General features: G+C 33.2%; 1 protein-coding gene across 1 annotated transcript in view; it reads right to left on the reverse strand.

Annotated features, from left to right (window-relative positions):
• The window catches only part of Cep112 (centrosomal protein 112), a 447,190-nt gene that overhangs the window by 270,046 nt on the left and 151,936 nt on the right, over positions 1-25,208 (reverse strand).

The raw sequence follows: 25,208 nt of genomic DNA on the forward strand, positions 1-25,208 counted from the left end.
TGTTACTAGGGAGAGGAAAAAAGACAGTGTGAAGTCACTCAAGCAGAATGATAAGTAAACCAAATCCAGATCAAAGGAATAAAGAAAAAAGGCTGAAATGTGAAGCTGAAATATTTATTTCCTTCAAAAACATCATCCATGCCTTGTCCCTGGGCAGTTGAATATTTCAAAGTAGCTGGAAAATATTCTCACTTATGTTCATCACTATGCACAAACAGATCAAACTTCAAGTAGGTATATTTTCTCCTTATTTATCAAATATAAATGTAATCTTTATCATGTGAGAGAAGTTTTCTACTTAAAATAGATGGGCTACCTGATGTAAAATGTATTTTAAAGTCACAATAAATATTTCCCAGATTTAGTGAATGATATTGCTACAAACTATAACATTTATAGTGTAACTATAACTTTAAAACATTTGCAAATGAGGCAGTAAACATTTATTCAGTGTCTACTATGCCCATTACAGTTTAGGGTAGTTCACATATTATTTCATATAATTTTTATAACTACAAAAAAGTTACTACATGTTTTATAGATGAAAACACTGAAACTAGGAAGAGGTAAGTGATTAGGCAAGTTCACACAGTGAATGGAAGAAGAAGATATAAAACCAGCCCATAGGACTTCAAAGTCCAGTCATTTCATCATGCCATTTTTAAAATCTGTATATATTAAATTGATGTTCTCTTAATTAATTGAAACTACAGTTACATCCTTATAATAATTTATGTAACAGTATCTGCACATTAAATCGCTTTTAGAACACCTGAAAGTTAAAATGTTCTTTAAGCATTTACTTAACACCTATTATATGCTAGTATCTGTGTTCAGTGCTAGAAATACAAACATGTTCAAGACATTTTCTCTACTTCTAATATGGAAAAAGGATACCCTTTATGCTATTTTAATGTGATTAAAAACTACACAAATAAGGACCAGAGGAATTTATTGTGCCTATAAAATACATGTGAAATACATATTTAATACAATAGCAAAGTTTCATTAAGGACTTCTCTTTTTGGGAAAAGAATATCACTGATAATATCCCAGATAGAACATACATATGAATACCACATACAAATCTTAAAATGGTAAGAGTTTCTAAAACATGTTTGTAAAACACATATTATACTTAGTTATATAAAACAGCTTTTATTTTCCTCATTGCCTTATACTTTTCATGAAAAAAGCAAATCTCCATCAGAAAAATTATCACTATTTCAAGAGGAAGATGATTATGGTAGGGGCAAGAGATTTAAATTAAGCTAGGATTAAAATTTTTTTGAGGTCTAATAAAATATTTGACCACTTTTACTATTGTAAAAAGCATCAATTCTATTGACACATGAAAATTTTTTACCTAAATTTATGTTAAGTTTAAGATCCAGATCTTTATATACAAATACATGTAATCATGTTTCACTACACATTTCTTCCTAATACTAGACTTTTCTAAAGATCCAATCATTATTTTACATGTACTTAATAATAAGCTCAGTCATCTGAAACTGCTACCATGTAGTATTCATTAAATCATTTTCCATGAACACTGTGATTACCTATCATGTACCAGATACCTTGCTAGATGTTAAAACATCACTGAAATAGTCATGCCCAGTTCCTCTACTAAGGGGGTTTTCAGTCTAGAAGAGAAAAAATGCTCTGAATTAATACTAATAAGAACAATGAATGTTCAATTAATTTAACAAGGAAGAAATGCAAGGAACTATGGGTTGTGTAATGGATCAAAACCTCAAGATATCAGAAAGAACATGGCATTAAAGTTAACTAGGAGCAGGACTGGTTAAAAGAAAATATTGGGGCATTCTAGCATAAAGGGTAACAAATGGAAAAGATGTAAAAGGGTAAGACTGTGGTTAATTCAAGAAAGAAAAGAGGGTCAATGTGGGTGAAGTTTAGAGAACAGAGAAAGGTTGATGAAACAAATTCTACAGATGAAATTACATGTGAGGTGAAAAATACAATGGGGGAAATTAAAGGCATATTACACACTTCTAAAAAAAGGGATCAATGAACTTGAAGATAGAGCAATGAAAATTAACCAAAATAAACACAGAAAACAAAATTATAAAGAAGAAACAGCATCCATAATAATTTTCAGCAACCTAATATATCTTAGAGTTCATGAAAGAAAAGAGAAAGGTAAGGACATGAAAAATATTTGAAGAAATAATGTCAAGCCTTTTTTGAATTGAATGAACTTTATAAACCTACAGATCCAAGAATTCAAAGAATTCCAAGCACAAGACCCAAAGGGAAAACTACCCTTAATACCCTAGCAAGGTATCTGGTACATGATAGGTAATCACAGTGTTCATGGAAAATGAATTAATGAATATTACATGGTAGCAGTTTCATAAGTTACATAATACTCAAATGTCCCAAAACCAGTAATAAAAAAAAAAAAAAAGAAAGATGTTAAAGATAAGTAGGAGGGACTGGTGTTGTGGCTCAGTGGTAGGAGCGCTTGCCTGTCATGTGTGAGACCCTGGGTTCGATCCTCAGCACTGCATATAAACAAATAAATAAAATAAAAGGTCCGAAACTACTAAAAAAAAAAAGGTAAGTAGGAAAAAAAGCAAGTTATAAAGGAACAAAAATAAAGATGGCAGACTTTTTGAGGCAAACAATGTAAGAAAGAAAGACACTGAAGCAACGTCTTTACAGTACTAACAGCAAAAAATGTTGATTTGGAATTCCACGACAAAAAAAAGGTCTTTCAAAGACAAAGTAAAGAAATTCAGACACACAAACGACACAAGAATTCATTATCAAGTGATCTGCACTATAAAAGACATATAAGGAAATCCTTTAGACTGAAGGATAATGATATCAGATAGAAATGTGGAAATACACAAAAGGATGAAGATGACTAAGGATGGCCACTACATGGGTAAATTTTAAGATTTATTTATATTTAAGCCTCTTTAAAAAGAATTCAGTTTAAATGAAAATAATAGTGATGTAATGGTCTTTATAAGAGGTAAAAGTGAAACATGAAAAATAATGCAAAGCTGAGAGGAAAAATGGCAACAAAAAATTATTAGATTCTTAAACACAAACTAGTATAATATCAATTGTGGTAGATTATGATAACTTTAAAACGTATAATGTAAACTTCAAAGCAACTATTAAATAACAAATCAGTTAACTATAGCTAAGAAACCAATAAAGAAGATTGAAAAAGGTTAATAAATATTCAATCAATCCAAACAAGGGCAGGAAAAATATGACAAAGGAAAACTACAGGCAGATAGGACAAACAGAAATAATGATATGATTTTTAAATTAACCATATCATTGCTCACACTAAACGTAAATGATCTAAATATCTCCCCAAAAAAGGGCTGTGGAGATTGTCAAATTGGTTGAGAAAGCATAAACCAACAACATGCTGCTTAAAAATAAAGATGTAAGTTAAAAGTAAAAGCATTAAAACAGATAAATCAACATAAGTCACGAGAGAGGTGGAGGCTACATTAATGTCAGAGTAGATTTCATAGCAAAGTATACTGCCAACAATAAAAGTCATTTCACAATAATTGGAGTTGAACAGAACAATGTAAGCAAGAAGACACTGAAGCAACGTCTTTACAGTACTAATAGCAAAAAATGTTGATTTGGAATTCCACGACAAAAAAAAGGTCTTTCAAAGACAAAGTAAAGAAATTCAGACACACAAATGACACAAGAATTCATTATCAAGTGATCTGCACTATAAAAAACATATAAGGAAATCCTTTAGACTGAACAGAACAGAACACAAAATCCAAGAAGCAAACCTTATAGTGCTAGAAGGATAAGCACAATCACAGTTGAAATTTCAATATTCCTATCAATTGATTACAATAAATGGTCAAGTCCAAACAACAAGGATAAATAGGATTTGAATGACAGCATCAACTAACTTTACCCAACTGACACTTAGAAAACTTTCCACTTAAGCACAACAGAATACACACGCATTTCAAGAGTGCACAGAACATTTACCAAAGCAGACCATATTCTGGAAAATAAAACAATTCTCAATAAATTTAAAAGGAATCAAATCATGCAAAATATATTCTCTGACTACAGTGAAATTAAATTAAAGATCAATACAAGAAAGATCTGAGAAAGTTCTAAATAACAGGAAACTAAATATAACACACTTTTACCTAAATTGTGGGTCAAAGAAAAATAAAATTAGAAAATATTTTGAACTAATAAAAGTGAAAATAAAATATCAAAGTTAGAGAAATATTACTAACACTGTATTGGAGAAAATTTTATGGACTCTATGTTAGAAAATAATATATATGTTTCAAATCAGTGATAGCAGCTTTCACTTTAATAAACTAGAGAAATGAGCAAATTAAATACATGATAAGTAGAAGAAAGCAAATAATAAAAATCATAACAGATTTCAAGAAAATAGGAACAGAAAAACATATATAAAAATTAAGGAAATCAAAATCTAATCCATTGAAAAGATCAATAAAATTGATAAGCCTCCAATCAGACTGATAAGAAAAAAAAGACGATTCAAATCAACAATATTGGAGAGTTGTTATGTCACTACAAATTCTATAAGTACTCAAAGGACAAGAAGTCAACATTATGAAAGAAAGAGAAAAAAAAGTAATTAATTTCAATCCATACTTCCCAACATATATAAAATTAACTAAAAATTTATCACAGTCCTAAATTTAAAACTATAAAACTTTTATAAGGGATAAAACTTTGGTAACCTGGGATTATGGAAATACATAAAATAGAATAGGAAAAGCAACTGAAAAAAATTTAGAGTAAAAAAAAATTTTTACTTAAAAGCATGTACAGCAGGGGTCCTAATATAAGGCGAATCTGAACAGTCTTGCAATACCATGATAGAATCGTAAAATATGGACAAGAAAAATGTGATTATCTCTGGCAAGGGTGAGAGAGAAAAACAATACCTATACTACTTCTTTTCTTTATACAAAAAATTTGAATTAATTATTACCAAATGCTACCATTTGTTAAATGCCTACATGTATGCTGGGTACATATGCAATTCTCCCACGTTCCCTAAAACTGGTTCATAAAATAAATAGTTCAGCTCTTTCAACAAGAAGGAATCTCTGCTCCTCTTTTTGCATGCACTAACAACAGCTGACTGTGGGAGAAGCAAGTGGAGTGCTCAGTTCCTTCCCCGGTCTTCAGAATGTTCTCTTCCTTGGCTTCTCTTAGGCTCTCGTGGGCAGCTCTGGCTGTGACTTGTTGGGTACATGTAACCTAATGAGGTCAAGATTCCCAAACCCCATGGCCACACACATGAAGCATCTATGTGATTCTTCTATTTTTCCAAATTGGTTTTAAATTTAAGAGGGAAAGAAGGTGTTTCCTATTGACCTCTAATTTCTTCCAAATCAAAAATAATATACTTTTAGATTTTATACAAGTTTATACTAAGAGTTTGTTACTACAGGAGAAAATGAGCAGTAATATTAATTTTACTTTCATAAATAATCTTCCCTAAAATTTCTAAGGAATCTATAGAAGCATGCCATTCCCATATTAATTCAGACTTTATTAGTTAAATTTTTTGAAAATTTTGACAGGGAGGAATGTCAAAGTTCACCTTTATTTGTTCTAGGAAAAAAATCTTTTTATAAAGAAATGCATGGTATAATAACAGTTAATCATTTTTAAATATAAACTCTTAACTAAAAAAAAATCTTAAAAATACCTTCTAACCCACCCCAATTAAATAAAATGGCTATACAATATAAAGATGCAAGGTCTTCAGCAAAGGCTGAGATGTAACTAAGCTCCCACAGTGGCTGCATTTTTACAGCACCTCTGCTTCTCTCTGTGCATCCTGCTTCATTTTCCTCTGGTCTTCAAATAACTACTCAAAACTTTACTCTTCATATGGCCCATGGTGGCTGCAGCCTAGCCAATCATCATTCTAATTACTTTTCAGTTTTGCAGCATCTGCATCGATTGGGTTAGTCCATCATATTTCAGGTTCCAAATTCCTGAGATCACACAGGATGGACGGTACAGTAAGACACAGTGGTTGAGAATAAGGGCTTTGGAGTCAAAATGCACACAAAATTTGAAATATCAACACCTCCATCAACTGTACAACTTAGGCTCTTCCTACATCAGAGTAAAATGAATTGACTGTCTTTGGACCAGAAATCCTCTCTAAACCCAATGTGCATGGCAGAGAGAGGGAGCAAGTACACCACAGAGAACATGGTGGGCAGGCAGCAGAACTGTGGGCCAGGCAGAGTTCCCCATCAGGGGTTAATATAAGGATAAGTAATGACAATAGCTAGTATATATGGCCATATTTAAGTGACTTGGATCAAGTCATTCAAAAGTACAAAAGGAAAACTACTCTGGTGACACAGAAGGTCAAAGTCAGCATTCCATCAGGAAAAAAGCAATGAATTAGGAGTCAGCAGGCCCGGGGTGAGCCCAGCTCAGTCCCAGATTAGCTATGCCATACTGGTCAGATGCTTCATTTCCAAGAACTTCAGTTTCTTCCCTTTAAAGCGCAGATAATAACGAACAATCCCATAGGATTTCTTTGAAGATAAATTAAGAGAATATATATTAAAACCATTCTGTCAACTATAAAACACCAGAGGAAGTATTACTATACATTATTACCTAGTTTGTTCCCCCTGGGATTAGGTTTACTTCACCACATTTCATTGCTAAAGGAAATTTTGATTGTAATAAAAACTCTAGAAATTAAATAGATAAACTGCTAAAAGTAGGTTTTGCAAACTCAATTCCTAAAGAAACCACCCAAACCTAAAATTATCATGTTACAAATTAAATTAATTGTGTGAAACAGTGTCACAAATCTGTCAATTAGAAGCCTCCTGACTGTCATATTGTGCTAACACTCATTTAAAGCAGTGTGTTCTCAAATGAAGAAATGCAGAGAATTCTGTGAAGACGTATCTCCAAAGAAATACTTAATATAAAAGAAATTTCCTCTCAACCTGAAGCAAGGTCGCCACATACTGCTCCCTTCTCTTCAAGCTTTACATTGTGCTTCTTGCAGGGTTAAGTCAGCATGTTCACTGCAGCTAAGGAATGTTTACAATAAACTGGAAACTCTGCTCTGGATGTAAAATGGTTTCAGATGCTCAAGCAGAGTGGAGAAAAGAGAACAGCTGGGTCCTTCCCCCACAACCACCACACTGATATTTAAGAAAACTATCTGTAAGAAAAAAAAACTATAGTCAGAGTTTTGAGGAACTTTCTAAATTATAGGCATAAATTTTTAAAGACAATGCAAATGCTTTTATCAGTAAAAATTGAAAAACTATATATCACTCCTCAAAATGTAAATTCTTATTAATGATGTCTAGTAATTTAGGCATAATTTCCAACTTAAAATATAATGGCTCCAGTTGCAAGAAAAACAAACTATAATATTCCCACTATTTAGAAATTATTAAAATGAAACATCTTTAATATATAATAGACATAAGCACATCAGAGACACAACATGCAAAATGACTGAGTAGACATTATAAATGTGATAAAACTTTCATGATGAATTGGAACATTCTCTACTAAACATGGTGAATCTCCTTAGTAATAATTTCAAACACTACTACCATTCAAAAGGACATGTTAGTCATGATAGAGTGAGCTAAGGAACAATTAACTTTCCAAGTAAAGAACTTGAAATGTTTCTAATTATAATCACATAGCACCCCTTTAAAAAGAAAAGGCAAAATCAAAGCATCAGACATCAAAGGCCATTAGGTCTCTCGATATAGACCACTTCCAGACCTAGTTTACCCCACATAAAACCTCCTTTGGGGTGTTTTCATTTTTCACTAAGAACAGAGAGATATGGTTCAAATTACTGAAAGTTTCTTCAAAGTTCCTTGACATTTGTGTATTACACAGCTAAAATGAATAAATTTTATATCAAGTAATAAAAAACTAGAGGATTAAGATTTTAACAGTCACCAATTTTAAAAGACCATCATTAAATTTCATGACATAAAACTTCATGGACTATGATTTAGGAAGGAATAAAGGAAATTCAATGAGGAAATAAAAGCATGTTTTCAAGGATGGAAATGTTTAACATTTTTTATCTATTGTTTATAATAATCTAATGAAGTCTTTCTTCCAGAAAGCCATGTTTGCTTTCTGTGTTCTAACCTCATGTGTGGACATTAACATGTTATCCAATTCATGTCCTTGAAATATTTTATTCCTTCTGGTGGGAAAATTCTGTTCTTCAAGAGTTCATGTTCTGTCCTTCCTTCAAAACTTATCTTATTGCCAAGAAATATTCAGAAAGTAGCCTTTCTTCAACGTCACTTGATCATATACCACTCTGCTACCAATTCTTCAACCATTTACTTTTTGGGGAACCAGTCCCCTGTAATTTTGGTTCCAGCTGAACTCTTCTCAGGTTTCCTCACATGCACCCTGCACTCTCCACCTATACATATTAGTTTATGCTCTTCCAACTTCATGGATGACTTTCATTATATGTAAAAATATTAGCCTGAGGTTGTAGCTCAGTGGTAGAGAGACTGCCCTGCACAGTGCTGGTATGACCCCAGCACTCCCCAATAAATAAACAAACAAACAAATAAATAAATCTTTTGGACATATAAACCATCATATTCAGAATGCAGCTTGAGGACACCATCAGGAAGAAATCTACTATTAAAATGAACACCAGATTAAAGTTAATTTACATAAATTTATTACTGATGAAATATTTTCTGAGTCTCTATGAAGAAACCAGAGAATCTGTAGGTTAATAGCCAACATATCTGTAAGATGTCACTATCAGTGAGAATGTTTTTGTAGTATTTCAGATGTGTAACTTAATTTTGTTCTTTACCCTTACAACTTAAGGGAAACTTAAGTTTAAGTTCAATGGGAAACTAACTGATGTTAAAGAAGTATTGTTTTTCATTATGGCAAATAATTTCTGTTTTGACTCAGGTATTTTGTTTGTAACACTTGGTTTCTTATCACTATCACTGGCATGTTTTCTGATTTTTTCATAAATACAAGAAGAAACAATTGAAATGACTCTATAAATGAACTCCATTGGAAAAGATAATGAAACTTACATACTGCAAAATGACCCCAGGTATGATAGCCTAAAAATTCTACTGTAACTTTCCAGGCATAAGCAGGTGACTTTTTTGCCTATTTTTATTATGTTATTAACATGTTATATTATAATTATACATGGGTGGATATAGGAGGTAAAGGTTTATCAGAGTACTTTAAGCATTGATTAGCAGATAGCTTTGTTCATGGAGCCTAGCATAAAAAGCCTGGCATAAGAGATACAGGCAAAACACTCTGAAAGAAGAGAAAGGCAACTTTCCCAACTTCACTGTTTACTTTAAACTTAATAGAAACACCACATGAAAACACCACACTTTCTTAGTTAAAATTCTATGGGCTTCACATAATACTTTAATCTATGGTTTGAATTCCTGACTAGATTAACATGCTACAAAAAATATTCCTAGCTACAACCAGGCAAAAGGATATAAGAATGCCAACTGCCAGAGTATCACTTTGAAAACCAATGCTAGAAGTACAAAAAGACTTAGCTGTTCTAGTAATTCCACTTCTAAGTAAGTAATACTCAAAGAATTGAAAACAGGTAAACAAAGTAATAATTTAACATAGAGGGGGCTGGGGATATAGCTCAGTTGGTAGAGTGCTTGTCTTGCAAGCACAAGGCCCTGGGTTCAATCCCCAGCATTATTATTATTATTTAACACAGAACATTCACAATAGTCAAAAGGTAGAAACAACCCAATATCTATCAACAGTTGAATGGATTAAAAATTACTGTTCGATCATAAAAATGAAGTAACGATATATGCTACAATGTATGTGAACTCCAGAAATGTTATGTCAAGCAAAAGAAGCCAGACACCAAAGGTCACCTTCCCTATATATGAAATATTCAGAAAAGATATATTCATAAGAGACAGAAAGCAGATAAGTGGTTAGAAAGCAGACAGTGGTTCTAGGAGGGGACTGGAAATGGGGACTAACTGTTTAATGGGCACAAAGTTTTATTCAAGGTGCTGAAAATGATATGAAACTAGATAGAGTACAACTAATTCTCAACCTTGTGAATGCACTAAACATCACTAAATTGTTCAGTTTAAAATGGTTACATGAATCTCTCCTACATTAAAAAAAAGAAAGAAAGAAAAATCCCTAGCTGAAACTGTACAGCAGGGGTCCACATTCAAAAATCTACAGGGGCCAGGCAACAAAACTGAGAAGAGTAAGCCAAACATTGAATCTATTATGAATGTATGTCATTATGTTCCTGACTGTTTTTTTAAATTCCTTTCATGTTGCTTAATTTTTGCTATCTAGTCTTTTCTTGACCACTCTAATAGAAGCCATCAAATTTATTCATTTCTTTTTTAAAAAAATTGGTTTTGGTGAGTCTCTACACTGTTTCCAATTTCACCGATTTTTTAAAGTATTTTTTTTAGTTTTTACGTATTGTTTTTTCATTTATTTACATGCAGTGCTGAGGATTGAACCCACTGCCTCACACATGCTAGGTAAGCACTCTCCCGCTGAGCCACAACCCCAATCCCCACTGATTTCTTTTCTTAGCATTATTTTGTATACTTTTTCACATTTACTCTGTTGCTCCGTCAAGCTTTCTAAGGTAAAGACTCAGCTAATTTCTGTCTACATAGCAATTTCTATATATATTCTATAACATCTGATGAGTAATATTTTCATTATCTCCAAGTTTTAAATATTTGGCAATTTTTATTGTAATTTTCTTTTTTCAGCCAAACTTGTTTAAATGTATAATTTTTAAGCTTTCAAACATGAGGGTTTAAAAAATCCTTACAGCTTATTATCGACTTCTAATTTAATTGCTCATTTGACAATGTGGTCTCCATCACAATGATTCTTGAAAGAGGTAGTGACTTTCTTTATGACCTCATCCAAGCCCTATCCAATCAGCTTCAACTCCCTGTCACCTTGACAGAAAATGGCTCAGTTTTCCACGAACTTCTTTCAAAAGAAACCAGAAATCTAAAATTAATGTGGAATCTCCTGATTTTATAAGGTTGTTAACTAATTCAAAATTTTGAAAACATTAAGTAGGCCAAACTAAATATGCATGCAGAATGACTCAACCTACAGCCCAGGAATTTGCAATGTCTGCTGGAAAGCTTTGACCAGAACAGAAGATGACAATGGACAAGAGAGAACACAAAAGAAACAAAGATAAGGGTACACAGCAGAAAATAACAAGGGGAAAAGTGGCTTCTATGACAAAAGCCTGAAGTTTACATAAAATGAATTTAAAAGTGGAATTTAAAAAGTAGAAACTACAGGGCTGGGGATAGAACTCAGTTGGTAGAGCGTTTGCCTTGCATGCACAAGGCCCTAGGTTCAACCCCCAGCACCGCAAAACAAACAAAAAGTAAAAACTACATATATAAAAGATATTGAGAAATCACATAGTAAAAGGTGCCATAAACAAAACTAAGCAACGCCAACACACACATTTGCAAACCACTGCTGAACGATGGTTAGCAAGGCTGCCACCTGGGACTGGATTGTATAGGAAGGCAAACAGGAGTGAGATAAGAGGGGGAGCGGGAATGTGCAAAGGACACTGAATAGAAGGAAGAAAATCAGGATAGTGATCTGATCCACAAAAATTAGGAAAGAAAATGTCATTAGGAAAGAAGACTGAAAAATATAGAGATTGGAAGTCACTGGAAACCCAGGGAGAAGAAGTTCTGCAAACATGAAGAAAGAAGCCCGACTAAACTGGGCTGAAAAGTGGAAGATGAAGTGGGGGCGATGAGTAAAATGATTCCGTAAAGGAATCTATAAAAGCAAAGAGGGAGAGAGGAACAAGACAGAGGAACTGGGGTAGGGTTGAGAAAAAAGGGTTTTAAGATAGATATTGACTCATATATAAATGTTTAAAAGACCAATGCAGTTGAAAGAGACTTCAAAATGGAGAAAGATGCAATAATTGTAACAGGAAAACAAAGTACTGGTGGAAGGATTGGTACAAGAAATATATAAATTAACAAAATCCAAAACAGAGAAGGTATAAGAAAAGGACATTAATAAACTAATAAACAATATTCCAGCTTGGATACACAAGAATAGAAATAGCACCAACATCACATATGATTAGTGATAGATGACTAGAGAGGAGGAGAAGGACCAATTGTTGGTTGAAAAATGATGACAAAGACTTCACCATACACTCCATGAACAAACAGTGCCAACAATAATTTTTAAAAAGGAATAAAAGCTCAGAAGGAGTTGTCTGTGGTCTATTATATTAATAAAGCATATAGTCAATGGTGTGAAAAATCAAAGAACAGTCATGGCAACAGAGAATATGATGATTTTCCTGGAGTAAAAGAAAAAACCATTTGGGAGCTGGTGAGTCAGCCTTTGATTCACTTATTAATTTTGCAGAGAGCTAACTGTGTTATACTGCTCAGGAGGTCATACAGCTCCACATGCCTCACTCTATCCTCTTGAAAAAGAAGCAAAAGACCACAAAGCAAGCTGAGATCAAGGACTTTTTTTTTTTTTTTTAAAGAAATCAAGTTTCAAAGTCATGGAAAGGTCAGTGTGTATTTAGATCTTAGTCCCTCAAACTAATCTATAATTGAATCTACAGCAAATCACAATAATTGATTCCAAAAGTGATGATGCGAACTTATCATAAATTTGTTCATTATGTAATTATAAAGAGGATGGGAATATATATATCACATTTCAAAAAGAACTCTATCCAAAAAAGTCAGGGTAAGAAAAGTTTTAGCCTTCAAATACAGGAATGACATCTGGCTAACATCTCACAAATAGTCTTCCCCATGTGTTCACTAAAATACCTAGAAGGAGAGGGGGAACAAAAGAAAATAAAACATCCCAGCAACAATAAGAACAGAGATGAATAGACAAGCCAATGAAAGAGCCTGGGAGGATTCTCTAGTAAATACAAAGTGAATGGAAATAGATTGATAAAAAGTATCTATAGGGATCTACCTGAAAGCAAATGTAAATTAGTTTCAGGAATTAGAATCTGAGATAGAAAAGTACCTTCTATCTCAAGTGAAAGAGTTCAAAAATGTTGAAATATTTGGTAGCTGTGATTCTTTCATGATGATGCCCTATTTCTGACTAACATTTATTGGTGTTTTATACACATCCACTTAAAACCAGCAATTCCCTGAAAACACCTGGATTGAAGTAAAGGATGAATGATGTTGGTGTACTGTATACAGGGAGCTGTAACCTCCACAGCTAAAGAAATAAAGATGGGCACAAAAAATAGAAAGTAATCTTACTTTAAAATATAATGACAACATAAAATTTACATTCATCCAGAAAATCAAAGACACAAAATATAGATTATGAAAAGGTATATCATCAGTAAAACAATTTCAATAGGTGATATTTTTCTATAAAGTTGGAATTTCATTGGCTTTTGACCAATGTATTTTAACAGTTATCAAACTTTAAAAGAATACGACCATTGTACAAGTCAACCTGGAGCAGAGACAAAACATTCCATACCTAAACAACAGAGGACATTAATGTCCCTAGAAAAGGACACATATAGTAGGAGCTCTCCAAGTATTTGCTAAGTAAATAAAACAACATCAGATAAAATCTACCTTATTCAAGATTGAGTGATAAGGGAGAAAGAAACCAAATGGAGTCTAAGAGATACTGCAGAACCAGGGGACGAGAACAACATTCTAGAGACACTGAAGAAAAAACTAGCATCAAATGAGCTAATGTAACGTCCAGAAAAAATAAAATAGCAGGAAAAGTGTAAGGTACCTTAACAAAAGAAATGAAATAGGAAATAAAGCCCTAGGAATTAGCCTTAAACAAAAAAGAATTAGTTTAAAAGAGGGGGCACTAAGATAAAAAGGGATTATAAAAGCAAAACTGCAGAGCTGAATAAAAACCCATTATAATGAAATTAGCAATAAGCATGAATGCAAATCAATAATGTCATAAACTAGTTTTAAAATATACTCAGGACAAGCAACTGAAAATGAGAAAGAAAATTAGAAATATGAAGGGATGATAAAAGATATTAAAAAAGTGAAAAATGATATTAAGAAAAAATAGAAAATAAATGTTCAAAATAAACAACTAAGATATGTGATTTTTACTTGAAAGTTAAAATATTTATAGTTTCTTACTGCATCCAAGAATAAACCTTGAATATCACAATAATTTTCAACTATCAAGACAAAGAGGAAGGGCCTTAATATCTCAACAGAAAAAATTACCCACAAGTGAAAATCAAGATGGCATCATGCACTATACAAAAGATGCCATAGATATTAGACCTACATGTGAAACCTAAACTATATAACTTCCAGAACAAACCATAGTGACAATTTTTGTGATTCAAGGATAGATCACAAGATATTTCTTAGATATGACATCTAAAATCATGCTCTATAAGGTAAAAAATAATTGGATTCTATGAAAATTAAGACCCTATGCTTTTGAATGACACTGTTAAAGGAATGAAAAGACAAGTCATAGATTGTGAAAAATATTTGCCCATAACATACTTAGTAAAGAACTTGAATTCATAATATATTTCAAAAGCTCTCAAAGCTCAACAATAAGAAATTAACTTAGTAAAATAAAGATAGTGAATAAAGGTCTCAGGAGAGCAATAGAGAGATCTGGGCCAAAGACAAAGATGTGCAATTCACTCAGTATATGGTACTTACTTGCATTAGAGAACTTAATGAGATCACTAAAGGAGGGGATGCAAATATTGAAGAAAAACTGGTCAAGGACTGAACTGGGGAATTCTTAAAATACAGAATCCCAATAGCAAAGGATTCAGCAAAGGAGACTGAAATAGAGTAGCCGATTCAGTAGAAAATCATCAGATGCTTCTGGAAGAAAGTGTTTCAAGTAAGAATAAAAGGAACTCCAAATAAGCCAATCTGACATACAATCAGAGGAGTAAAAACTCTAAATAAACTTTCAGCAATGTTAAAAATCATGCATTGAGATCAGGATATAAAATTGGTTTAACATTTAAAAACCTATCAGTGCACAGTAGAACTGTATTTACAATTATCTTCTGATTTATGAAAAGTACACATTTCTAAACAATAAACTTTCTTATCAAGGTGACCTTATAGAGATGTTTTGTTCACTTGTCACAGAAATTTTTGTTTAGTACTCAAGTTTGCAAGCTTCCTTTCAGCTTATTTTTATATAACTCCTTAATTTGATTTTTCCCATTTAAAGGAAATATTGCTACTAATTCCTTGAGATATTTTTCACTAACCTTACAGACAAAATGAACAAGCCACAGTTCCTCACTGGCAATATCTAAAACTAATTTAGCATTATACTATTCAGCTATACTTTAAAATTCTTACACAAGATTGATTTAACCTAGCAATCCCTTTCAACCAAAACTCAAAATTCAAGCTCCTGGGTATACTGGAAGGTTGTCTGCTGTTAACACAACTTCATCCAAATTTCACAGTAGGCAATGCTCCATTAAAAAGAAAAAACCTAATCAAAATAAAGTCCCTTCCCTTCTTGAATAAGCACAAAAGTGTTTAGTATTCTATTTAAGTCTTCTATTAAGATTATGTCTAATAAATAAACATATAAAAACATTGGCATTATAACTTCGCAGTTTTAATATCTTTAAGGCATTATATTTGAAGATTAATTCCTGTTCCTACTAATATTATAAATGTTGATTTATAACAACAAACAAGTAACTAAAGATAAATGAACAAGGTTTAAAAGTGCCTTGTAGGAGAACTCCTCCACTCATGTTTAAAAATATAACTCATTTAAAATATAACTTTAGGGGTAAATAATATTTTTTTCAACTGTAAAATAGAAGATTAAAAACACTATACATATTAAGCAAGAAGATATGTTTTAAAAAGCTATATGCTGGGAAAATAACATCCCAAAACTTTTTCACAAATTTCCTTATTTTAAACAAAACTATAGATAATGGCAGGCAAAGAAGAGATGCTAATTCCTACTTAAATAAATAATTTTATAGAATGGCTTTCAATAACCAGATGGTAAACATTTGCTGAACAGCACCAGTATTCAGAGTTGGCTTCCAATAAAAATACCACTTAAGAACATTCTAAATTGCTTCAGAAGGTATTGAGAACTTGTTTTCCAGTAATTCTATGTGCAAATTAAATTGTACTTAAATAAGCAATGATACATGAAAATGTAATTACACATTTTTAATAACTAAATATAAATATGTATGTATGTGTAAAGAGAGTTATACATAAGTACACACACACACACACACACACACACACACACACACGCTCTTACTCTGGTTATCTGAATGCCACCAAATAGTCAAGTTCTGTACCTACAGGAATGTACATAGGACTATTCTCCACACATATGTGCTTTGCTTGGTACCACATAAAAAACTTGATGGAGTTATTTGTTCAACAAAAATGCATATATGGGTGGGAGGGGTGGGGGAGAAGGGAAAAAATGGCAGAATGAATCAAACAACATTACCCTATGTAAATTTATGATTACACAAATGGTATGCCTTTACGCCATGTACAGGCAGAGAAACAACATGTATCCCATTTGTTTACAATAAAAAAAAATGCATATATGTATTTATCAAAGGAAACCATATAAAATGTTCACAGCAACATTGTTAATAATATCCCCAAACTACAAACAGCTCCAGATGAATAGTGTCAGTAAAGTAAATAAACTACAATGATATGAAGTAATACAGATTAATCTCACAAATGTGTGTGGAAGAGAAGTAGCCAGGCACAAAAAAAAGTCCCATTCTATATGGGTCCTTATATGTAGCTCAAACAGATTAAAAACAGTCAGGAATCTAGTTACTTTTTGTGGGGCAGGGAGTGGTTAGGGGCCTGGGGGTGGGGATCTCACAGAATGGTGGTAACATTCAATTTCCCAGTTTGGCAGCTGGTTACAAGGGTGTGTTCAGTTTGTGGGGTTTTTGGTAAATATCTTGTATGTCAATAGAAAATTATAAAAACAATGGGACTATAATGTACCAATAACAGAAAGAAAGAAAATACCCTATGGGAGTACATCATGAACATCTTCAATAAGGTTATCTTCATAGTGTACAAAAACTAGGAAAAGGATATTACAGATCAACATCAGACACATGATAAACAGAGGACATGTGCAGTTCATGGTGAACAGGGCTCATTGCAGGGTCATTAATAAGATTTAAGATGAACTGAGAGTCCTAAAAGCCATGATTTAAGGAAAACAAGAATCACAATTTGGGGCAACAGTAAGATTTCAAGGGAAAGAACATTACCACACACTTTCTCTCTTGCTCAGTTCCATCTTTACTGAGTGGACCATGTGTGTGGTTTACCCCTGGATCTGCGTTACCTTACACCCCTCTCTGTTTCTCATAGCAACCTTGTACATGCCACATAGTGGGTACAGTTCTGGGAGAACTGGACATGGGGGAAATTAGGAAGCACATGTAAAGCCAAACATGTGGCACTCCCACCTAGCATTCTTGGGGGGAAAGAACATCCCAGTTTAGACATTATCAAGTTTCCTCAAAATTTGTGCAATACAAAACTTGCACAGGTGTGTATGGTGGCTGTCACAGAGATGTCATGGCTTGTGTAGCACTTTATACCAGTATCATCCAAGTTTCAAGAACAAGGTATTTGGTGGGAAGAATTAATAAATTAATTTGACAAAATCAAATGCAAAATAGACATTGAATGGTAACAGAAGTATACACAAATGTGGCACGCAAGAGTTTACATTCTTGCCAGGAGTGGTAGCACATGCCTGTAATCCCAGCAGTTCAGAAGGATGGCAAGTTCAAAGCAAGCCTCATCAAAAGTGAGGTGCTAAGCAAGTCAGGAGACCCTGTCTCTAATAAAATAGGGATGGGGGCATGGCTCAGTGGTTGAGTGCCCCTGAGTTCAACTCTAGGGATCCCCTCCAAAAGAGTTTACATTCTTCATGTAAAAGTACACAGTATGTCCACAAGTATTGAAATTTTAAAATTCTCATCTTTTGAATTTTGTTTAAAACTTTAAACCTAGAATGCATAGCATTTACATATTCACATTACACATGCTACTAGTCAAAATACTACCACACATTTAACATAACAGAAAAGAATCAACTAGTGATTTTTTTATTGTTTATTCTATTAGTTATACATAACAGCAGAATGCATTTTGATTCATTGTACACAAATGGAGTACAACTTTTCATTTCTCTGGTTGTACACAGATGTAGAGTCACACCATTTGTATAATCATACGTGTACATAGGGTAATGATGTCTGTCTCATTCCACCATCTTTGCTTCCCACTGCCCCCTCCCCTCAACTATATTCTTTCTTTGAAGCAAAAATAATTCACAATAAATTTGTTACTTAAATATCAACTTGTGATATTTAATATCAACTTGTGATGTTTAAGTAACAAATTTATTATGAATTATTTTTGCTTCAAAGAAAGGATATAGCTACAACATGACACAAAAGAAGATTCAAATAAATGGAAAGGAATATCATGTTCTTAGATAAAAGGATTCAACATTAGAAGATGTCGACATTTCCTCCATTGAAGTATGAAAGTTCAAAAACATTAGTGACTATTTTTTTTAACAAAATAAGGTAGTTACAAAGCTCAAATAGAAAAATACGAATGGAAGGTAACTGTAATAATGGTTGAGGTAACTATATAGCCATTTAACAAAAGGCAAAACCTAACTGAATCCATACTTCAGAAACTACAGTAGATACATTGCAAATGGGTCACAGATTTAAATGTAAAAATCAAACCATTTATATAGTAGAAGGTAAATGGAATAATTTTCGCCAGGTGTTTTCAGTAGGGAGTTGGTTAAATAAATCATGTTACAGCAAATATACAAAATATAAAATAAGGAAGTTTTTTTTATATCTTCACATGAAACTATCTTCAAGATACATCCATAAGTAAAAATAAATATATATATTTATATTTCATATATAAATTTGCAAAAAGTTAGTTATACATGTTTCAAGATTACAAAGCAGCTTTGAGAAATTTTAAGATGAAGATTAAAGGTAAACTAATATAATATCCAGAATTTGTAATCACTTTTCTCATTTTAACAAAACTGCATGATTAGTGTGTACTAACAGTGTCAACAGGCATCTGGCCAGAGGCTATGGGCCAGATTTGAACTTGTTTTATCTGTTTTCAAAAATGCAGTAAAAGTTTTATTTATAATATATACATTGATACAACAGACACTTGGAGAGAGAGACATAGCGTACACAAATACAAATGAAAACAACATGTTTTCATTAAATACAGGTTTGGTTCCTACAGGGTCATTTGTAACCAGATCATCTAAGAACCACTACATGGTAATGAAAATACTACTACATATTTTCAATACTACCCGAAAACCAGAAAACTTTTCTGTTAGTGTTAGGGTAAAAAAAGTATTTGTAATGTTTACTTCCTGACAATGCAAAAATATGTAAAATAGATCAGCATAAATTGCTGTCATATCATCTTTGTATTGTAGTACAAAAGAGGAATTTGAAAAAGTTATCAAACAGATGCTTTTAAAGGCTTAATTGAATACTTTAAAATAGACAATTTATAAAGGGATACAAATAAGAGAAAAAGAACTTAAACTATCCCTATTTGCCAACGTGATTCTATATTTAGAAGACTCAAAAAATAACTAGATAACCCAAAAAACAACTTCTAGAACTATATATATAGTTCTATAACTTCTAGAACTAATTCAGCAAAGTAGCAGGATATAAATATAAAAAGTAGCAGTATACAAAACTGCATTCCTATACATCAGTAATAAATCAACTGAAAGAGAAATTAGGAAAACTATCCCACTCACAATATCCTCTAAAAAAATAAAATACCTGGAAATCAATTTAACAAAAGTGGTGAAAGTCCTCTTCAATGAAAACTACAGAACTCTAAAGAAATTGAAGACCTTAGAAGATGGAACAATCTCCCACATTCTTGGATAGGCAGAATTAATATTGTCAAAATGGCCATACTACTAAAAGCACTATGCAGATTTATTTATTTATTTATTTATTTATTTATTTATTTATTTATTTTGGTACTGGGGATCGAATTCAGAGAAACTCAACCACTGAGTCACATCCCCAGTCCTGTTTTGTATTTTATTTAGAGACAGGGTCTCACTGAGTAGATTAGGGCCTGGCTTTTGCTGAGGCTGGCTTTGAACTCGAGATCCTCCTGCCTCAGTTTCCCGAGATGCTGGGATTATAGGCATGCGTCATCACACCTGGGGGCACTATACAGAATTAATTCAATTCCTATTAAGGCTCCAATGACATTCTTCATAGAAATAGAAAAAGTGGTCATGAAATTCATTTGAAAAAATAAGGGGCCCAAAAGAGCCAAAGCAATCAATCCGCAGTGAGAAAAGTTAAGCACGAGGCATCACAGTACCAGACCTTAATTATACTACAGAGCTACAGTAACAAAAGCAGACATGAAGACCAATGGTATAGAATAGAAGACTCAGAGATAAACCCACATAAATAGTTATCTCATACATACTAGACAAAGGCCATAAATATACAATGGAGAAAAGACAACCTCTTCAACAAATGGTGCTGCGAAAACTGAAATCCATATGTAACAAAATGAAATCATCTGCCTATCTCTCACCCTGCACAAAACTCAACTCAAAGTGGGTCAAGGACCTAGGCATTAGACCACAGACCCTACTAGAAGAAAAAGTAGGCCCAAATCTCCATCATGTCAGCTTAGGAACTGAATTTCTCAACAAGACTCCTAAAGTGTAAGAAGTAAAATCAAGAATTAATAAATGGGATGGTATCAAACTTTTATTAAAAAGTTTCTTCACTAAAAAGCAAAGGAGACAATAACATGAGGAGAGAGCCTACAGAATGGGAGAAAATCTTTGCCGCATGCACCTCAGATAGAGCATTAATCTTCAGGATATATAAAGAATTCAAAACACTTAAACACCATAAAAACAAATAACCCAATCAAAAAATGGGCAAAGGAACTGAACAGACATTTCACAGAAGAAATAGGATCTGTCTACAAATACACGAAAAAGTGTTCAACATTTCTAGCAATTAGAGAGATGCAAATTAAAACTACAGATATTTCATCTCACTCCAGTCAGAATGGCAATTATGAAGAGTACAGGTAACAGTAAATGTTGGTGAGGATGTGCGGAAAAATGTACACTCATATAAAGCTGGTGGAACTGCAGATTGGTGCAACCCCTCTGGAAAGTAGTATGGAGATTCCTCAGAAGACTGGGAATAAAACCACCATTGGACCCAGTTATCTCACTCCTCAGCAAATACTCAAAAGATTTAAAATCAGCATACTACAGTGACGCAGCCATATCAATGTTTATAGCAACTCCAATTCACATTAGCTAAGCTATGGAACCAACCTAGGTTCCCTTCAACGGATGAATGGATGAAGAAAATGTGGCATACATTCACAATGGAATACTACTCAGTCATAAAGAAAAATGATTTATGGTATTTGCTGATAAATGGATGGAGCTGGAGAATATCATGCTAAGTGAAATAAGCCAATCCCCCAAATCCAAAGACCAAATGTTCTTTCTCATATGCAGATGCTGACTCACAATAGGCACCGGGGAGGGAAGAGTAGAGGTTCCTCAGATAGGCTAGTGAAGCCAGAATTAAGGACAGGTAGTTAGTGTAGAAATAGGAAATCGGGTCAATTCGAGGAAATGAAGCCATGAAGCCATCTGCCTTTGGAAGTTGGAGACTGCCCCTGGAAGAATGGAATGTCAAAGATCTCCGGAGCCCATTGATTACCAAATTTACCTGCTTTTATCAAGGACTGCAAGCAAGGAGATGCTAATTAATGCCCCCTGGCCCTTGCCTGCCTGAATCACCTTGGCCCTCCCCCTGCCCATGGCTTCTCACTTAATGCAAACCAGGCCTAGTCACGTAGGCAGGAAGGAGAGAGATAAGGGAGGAGAGAATTGGAGAACAAAAGAGACTTTAACCTATAAAAGATGTAGGGTGCGCTCACTTCTTGGGACTTTTAGAACATCAGCCATGGCCCCCTTCTCCCTGCCAGGAGAAGTCTGTATTATTCCCTTTAAATAAACCTGCTTAATATGCTTGCCTTGGCGTGCTTCTCTAGTGCTTAATCTTCAACATTAGAAGAAGCAGAACTCGTCACCGGTAAACGGCGGTATCACTAGGAGGGTATCAGAGGAAGGTAATGGGGATGGGAATGGGAAAGACAGTAGAAAGAATCAGATATAACATTCCTATGTTCATATATGAAAACACAACCACTGTAACTTGCATATCATGTACAACCACAAAAATGAAAGTTATACTCCATGTATGTATGTTAAAATACATTCTACTGCCATGTATATCCAAAAAGAGCAAATAAAAATACATAAATAAATAAATAAATTAGACAATGTATACAACATCTCAAAATGATGCTTTATTATTTTGTAGTACCTAAAACTTATAAATTTGGTAAACACAGGAATATTGAAAAAAAGGAATAAGTTAAACATACTTTCTATATCTATTGTGGATCGTACCTAGTGCCATATGCATACTGATAGATTTTTTTAACTCCTCCAAAAAAGAAACAATACTTTTGTAGTGGCAGTCCTTCACAGAGTTATAATAAATTCTTTTGTTATATGTAGTTATTTTTCATGTATTATAGTATATTGTTTCTCATACACTTTTTGTACTTATCTTCAAAAAATGAACACATATAATTCATTCTATTTATAGTTACAGTTGCAGATAACTTTTCATTACTAAAAGGTATTAAAATTATTTTCTACAGTAAAAATGAAATAGGATACAAAAATTATTAGGATGTACACAAAAGAAAAACTTAAAAGAGAAGCAACATTAAACTAGTTTCATTCCTTAGAAATATCAACTGGCAAGTTAACTTTTAGGAGTTAGCATTTTAAATGAAAAATGTTGACTATAATCCAGTATCTCTCTTAAATAATAATAGGTCCTGAAATATCACCTGAGACCTAAACCAAAGTATGAGCTGGCAGTTTCAGTTGCTTGGTGAGAGTGTATCAACTACATCATATTCTCAGGGAACAACACCTAGTCTTTTATTTTTTTTTCCATAAGTCAGAAAAAGCCACTCAATTTTTCTACTAATATCTTAAACACATCGCCTAACATCTTAATACATATGAGTAACTCCACATGGCTGCAAAATTCTATGATGAATTCTGAGAGAATCAAAGAACCTGAGACTTGGAAGTCATTAGGAGAGAAGAAAAGTACTCTACGGCAGGAGCCTATCTCACAAGGTAACCAGATGAAGGAGAACAAGCAGGATGAGACAGGGAGCTCAGCAATGGAAGAGAAAGGGAGAATAATCACTGGCTGCCAACATCTCTGCAGACAAAGCAGGACAAGATCTCCCTTTACAACTCAGGGGAGACCTGTCCTCTGAGAAGCCTCCTGTTACCAATCCCTCTCACTGATTATTCCCTTATGCTTTTGTAAATCCTTTGACTTACACCATTTATTATGTATTCATATGTATATGAATGTATATATTCCTGTTTTCTCTGATATCCTCTACTATACATTCAACTAAACCCTTAATAAATGAATGTAAGAAAGAATAACTACATAAATCACTAATACTGCATACCAAAAGATTTTTTTCACCTCTGTGCATATTTATTAAAAATTTTTTTTCTGATAGCCAAAGCAAGTTTCTGTACCATATAGCTGTCTTTTAGCAAAAAGGAATTGTCTCTGGGCTGATGGAATCTAACATTATTCTTAAATTAAAAAACAGCAGTAGTCACTCCCCAGAATATTTTTCTTTGGGCAAACAACTACTGTTTACTTTGAAGTTCAGACTGCACAATAACTTATTCTGGTGCCGTTAGTCTAGATTACTCCTGCTATACTGGGTGCTGTACTATTGCAATCACACAGACGCTTTGTGAAAACGAAGATATCACATGCTTAGGGGACGGGGGAAATAAACCTACAGGAAAATTTTACTTAAAATTCTAAAACTGTTTCCTTTAACTCCAAGATTCAGTATTCTGATAAAGACCTTGAGAGCCCTTAAAGAGTATTAGTTTTGTCATTACTCAAGTTACAGTAGGATGATAAAAGTCATTTGAGTTCATGTTTAATGGATATTATCATTCTCTTTTAATTTCATCTAATTCACACTTGATGTGAATAATCAATAAGCCTTTGTGTAGATAAAAAATTGGTATCTTGTAATGTCATAATACATAAACAATTTTAAGATAATTCTATTCAGCAACTGAGCCAATATATGTTACTAAAAAGCAATCTGAAAGAGAGGGAATGGTTTTGTAGTCTTCCCAGGGAAAATCTCATATGAAGTTTGATGCTGATGGTTCTTTTAGGCCTTTCTGTAAGGTATTCCTAGTTGGAGGTTTGAGAAAGCAAGAAAAATGGAATGAGCTAATTCTCTAGGAGTTTGCTGGGTACACAGTGCTTGAGCTTAAGCAATTTCTCTTCTTAAATCACTTTCTTGGGTCAGTACCCTATTGACCTCTGTCCAATTACAGTTCTTATTGTTGTGTATTGTAATTGCCAAATTTCTTAAATAACTTTCCAAGTAGACTATATGGTCTTCTGGGAAAGGACCACACATTGCCTGACACATGGTAGAAACTCAGTATTTACTGAACAAATCAGTGTTTTCAGCTAAAAACGTCAAGATAAACCTAGTCATATTTAGGAAATGAATGGAGAAGACAAACTCTAAGTCTTCAATGCACATTTATGTATTATATCTTAAGATAAAAGCCTTTCCTAAACAATGACTATATAGGGATCTCTCTCTAAATATAACAACTAGAACATCTCATTACCCAAATTTCTCAAGAAAATCGACAGAGGGATTTCTAAATGTCTTAAGATTTTAATCTCATTTTTTAAAAATCTGTTTCCATTTAAGAGAAAGAAAGCATATGAAACCACTAGGTTCTATTTTCTTACATTCCTATCACTTAAAAACTGTGAACTTGTTTTTCTTCTTTAAAAAAAATACTGA

Source organism: Sciurus carolinensis, chromosome 3 (genome assembly GCF_902686445.1).
Source record: "Sciurus carolinensis chromosome 3, mSciCar1.2, whole genome shotgun sequence".
Taxonomy (NCBI): Eukaryota; Metazoa; Chordata; class Mammalia; order Rodentia; family Sciuridae; genus Sciurus; species Sciurus carolinensis.